The sequence below is a fragment of the Capsicum annuum genome, unplaced genomic scaffold (genome assembly GCF_002878395.1).
Source record: "Capsicum annuum cultivar UCD-10X-F1 unplaced genomic scaffold, UCD10Xv1.1 ctg4062, whole genome shotgun sequence".
In the NCBI taxonomy this organism is placed as follows: Eukaryota; Viridiplantae; Streptophyta; class Magnoliopsida; order Solanales; family Solanaceae; genus Capsicum; species Capsicum annuum.
In genome coordinates this window covers 11,409-16,014 of record NW_025847937.1, presented here as the reverse complement: position 1 = coordinate 16,014, position 4,606 = coordinate 11,409, and the positions used below count along the sequence as shown (strand labels likewise).

The 4,606-nt window shown below is 37.4% G+C and overlaps 1 pseudogene; it reads left to right on the top strand.

Moving 5' to 3' along the window:
• The first annotated feature begins 405 nt into the window (after positions 1-405).
• LOC107853827 lies at positions 406-1,527 on the top strand (annotated as a pseudogene).
• Positions 1,528-4,606: the final 3,079 nt, after the last annotated feature.

The window sequence follows — 4,606 nt, the reverse complement described above, 5'->3', positions numbered from 1 at the left end:
TAATTTGTAGTTTCAAAGTCTTTGAGTTAAGTCTTGCCTCCAAGGCAAGAGTTGTTGAACATCTCATAAATGAAGACATAACGCAGTAGTGTCAAATCTTGCCTGTGGAGTATAATTTGTAGTTTGAAAGTCTTTGAGTTAAGTCTTGCTTCTAAGATAAGAGTTGTGGGTTTTCGACTCTACATCCGCCTCTGATCATCGCCACCACTTACACCAGTACCATGGAAAGGGAACTAGCAAGACTCAAGATTTCAGCAAATCGAGTAGCAACAGTTGTGGCAAACGAGTGGAAAGATGACAATGACAAAGTCATGCATGTTAAGCAATGGCTAGAAGAGAGAAAGCTTTTGCAGGTCACTAGAACAATGTACTCGAAAGTCTGACTTAACGAGCTACCGTATTTCACTAGTCTATTTCTTTGATTAATCTTGTGTTTATGGATTTTAGTCGGAGATGCAACGACTCAGAGACAAGCTCGCGGTGTCAGAGAGAACAGGCTGAAATTGAGGCTCAAGACATTGGAAGAAGGGCTGACGCAAGCAACAAGTGACACTGTCATTCCTAATGGATCACCAAAACCACAGAAGACTAACCATTTGTTTAGTATTTTGTCAAGCAATGCTGGATTGAAGAAGATATCAACGTCTCAACCAAGGGCGTCTACCATCAATAGAAGCTCGGTGAATGGAAGGGATGATGCTTCCAAGCAATTCAAAGAGGCTGGTTCGGGAGACAGCTTGGTCAAGAAGAGCCTGTGGGCCTCTCGGAATAAGGTTGTTGACAATGCTGACAAGGAAAATGCAGAAATCAAAGAAAATTCCAATGGGAACATATATAGCAAGGAAATGACAGATAAGCAGCGATAGAAATGATAACGATATGGTATCTGGTTTTTTGTACGATAGGCTTCAGAAAAGGGGTACTGTGTCTGAGGAAATTCTGTGAGACAAAAGAGTCTGCTTTGAATGCTAAAGACGAAGAAATCAAGGTAAACTATCATGCCCCAAACAAAGTTTTCTTGCCCTTTCACCATCAAAAACATAACAGAAGTATCATATTCCTTTCAATTTTTTGCATATTTTCCATATGCTAATGAAGAAGATTGAGACATTAAACAAAGCCATAGAAGATGAATCTAGGAAGATGAAGAGAGAAACAGCTATAAGAGAGAAAGATTCAGTAACATCGACGAAGACAGATGAGAATGCAAGAAGCAGAAAAACATCTTGAAAGAAGATACAAACATTTGTAGAAAAAGATCTAACAGATTCCTTTGTTCATCAGTGTGATATATATTCTTTCAATACTTGTATATACAAAATGCAATTGAGTTGAGTAGCTACAGAATAAAGTTGTGCTGAATTCATGAAGTGAGGAACTAATACGATCATATTCCGGAGAGTGATTCCATATCGCTATTAACTCTTCATTGATTCATTTTGCCTATTACTTTCTTTGATAAGCTGTAACTTAACAAAAATCCCATCACTCCTATTAGAAAGTGGAATACATGTATTCAAGTTTCAGAAATTTGAATTATTTTCTCTGTTCATATAAAATGCTACAATCAGGAAATAGACATTTTATGATTTGGGGCTTATGATAAAAGTAAACAACAAAGGTAAAAGTGAAGCTCCATATCCTATAGCCCTCATAGTTAAACTCGCGATGGCAGGTAAAAATGGCCACCCTTCTCAAACAAGTTGAGGTTGACTATATGAACTCTCACATATGCCAGTACTATGCAAAATAAACACAAAAAATACTAGCAGCTCTCAGTACTTTCCACAGGCTTAAACATAACCTGAAGATTCACAGTTAATTGGCTAGTTTTAAGCTAGCTACAAGTCAACCGCAACCCTTCTTTATCCGGCTAGAGACAGCCAATGTGAGCAAGCTCAATATGTCCTTTTCATGTACAGTATCACAAGTTGGATAACTAGGCGCTGGTTTTACACCTAAATGAAATATTCATATTACCTCTGCTCTTATAACTCTACAATTCTGGAATTGTATCTAAACATGGCCTCCATTTCTTACTTCTTTTTCTTATTCTCCCCCTAATAGATCGAACGTTTTTTCCAGATTGAAGATCTTTAATACTGCTCAAAAAGATCTCCAGCTGTTCTTTTGTTAATACAATCTTGACTCTCTGACTCTTGCAACTATCACGGAGATAATAAAACTCCGCGGAAGTCAGCTTCTGGGCTTTCTGGAACCAAATGGCTGTTTCCTCCAGCAATTCATCCTCCTCATTGAAACTCAGAACTCTTTCTTTACCAATATTAATGCAGTTCCCCATCATTTATAAGTTATTTGCATGGATATTAGGACTAATGACATGTTGTTCTATATATAGAGCTGAAGCTATAATATGATACAATGTCCCAGACAAAAAAACATGCAGGTCACCTTTCATCTAAAAGCAACATTAAACTAAGCATTTTACAGTTTGCAGCACCTGCATTATTAATTAGTTTCAAGAACAAGAAAGATTAAAGTATTCCATGGAAGTCAAAACTCTTCAAATATTTAATCATATAAGACTATTTAAAGGCACCGTCAGAGGAGGAATATGATAAGCAATTTATTGTTTAGTTTTTTAAGAAAGTCAAGAGGGGTGCATTATTCATTATACATTGCACCCAATGGACCCATAAACTGTCAACTACTAAAGTTGGTACCTAATTAAGACCAGAGGCGGAGCTAGAAGCCGATCGGGTTCAGCAAAATTCATTAAATACGTACGAAAATTAAATTTAGAACTCAGATACTAGCCCCTCTCCTGAAGTCACAAACCTGGAATTTAGAACCATAAAGTTCAACTCCTGATTCCAACTCAGCCTAAAACGATGAAAGAGGAAACAATGCACTTATTATTTTGAACCCGTTGGTCTTCTTTACCTGTTCTATTTCCAGATAGAAGAAAGAATCAGACACAATGTGGCTCATCCCTTACACTGCGCCGGCTGAACAATTCCATTCACTCTATAACAATTTCACGAAAACTATGTATATATATTATATACACACACGCGCGCGCACACATATGCAGAAGCAAGCAGAGAACCTACCTTGAAACTTGGAAGAATAATATACAGTAAGAAGGCAAGAGACATATCAGCTACTTGGAGAGTTCGGCAAAGATTTCATCCAAATATGGGGCCCTGGGGGAATTGCTTTAGTTGGATATTCACAGCCGAGCTCTTGACCGCACCAACCTGTAACTAAGCAAGCTCAACATGACTTAATTATTAGTGATAATACATTCATAGAACATAGCTCTTAGAGTTGTGTGCACCAGAAGGTGACACAGGGAAAAAACTGCAGAGAGTATCAGGCTAGCTCAAATTATGAGTATTAGATTATTAGCCAAACCACTAATGCTGAAAATGGAAGGGGCGCAAAAATGGAGGTATATGACCTGATTCCTTGCTTTATTAAGTTGACAGTGCCAGAATTTCCATTATGCGATGACATATATTGAGGATACCTGAGTTTCGTGGATAACTAGCTAGTAACAGGGAAAATGAACACCATTACCTAATAAAGTTGAACATCCACTTACATTTAGTGACATTCAGTCCTTCACATAATTTCATAAATTCAGATCTGCAGTCCATATTTGATTAGGACAACTTGCTCTGAATTTCCTGAACATATCCTTGTCATCTAAGGTATAGCTAAAGGAGAATGTCAAATCATTCCTCAACAATGTGGATGACGCGTAAATGATTTTTTCAAGATGAGGAAAACCAAACTCAATCAAACATGGCTAATCAGGAACTGAGAACTGGTTGACCAACAATAAAACGGAGTTAAGAAAATTAAAAACCAGCGCTATCAGCAAAACTGAATAGCTTGATGCTGATCTCAAATTTCGTCACTCAGTTAAAAATGTTGTTAGGAACCTAGGTACTAGCATCCAGATCAAATATCTGATGAACGGGATGAGCGGAACAGGGGGTCTAGGTTAGCTTCCAGAAAGAAAGAGTTATTACACCAGGCGAAATGACTAAGATGTTGCTTGACCAAAAGATATTTGTTTCTGCAAATATGCAACCAGGAATGCCCTCCGTTGTACAATGTATGGAAAGTATGCTCCTTATCTCTGACACAAATTTTGTTGAGCAATTGCACTGTTGGTATTAACTTCAAGAAATATGTGCATGGGTAAAAACAATGCTTATTATAAGAAACCAGGATGATAAATAGAGCATTACTTTTTATGACTTTTCTTGCTCAGTTTGCTGAAATGCAAGTCTTTTGAGAAAGCAAAGAAGAATTTTACATCGGCACACTTAACAACTCATAGATATCGATGTACTATACATCCCTGTCAGTAAACTTAACTTGGTCAATATTAAGAAGAGATATCATCCGCTCTGTTCTTTTAACAAACGAGCTAGTTAAGTTTGCTCCAATACAATGAAAACAGTAACAACAACAACAACAACAACAAACCCAGTGTAGTCCCACTTAGTGGGGAATGAAAACAGTAACCTGGTGCCAAATACTCCTATATGAATAAAACAGCAACTTTAGTGCCACAGAAAACATCAGTTTATTTAGTGTTCTATGCAAGATACGGTCAGATGTTACGGTA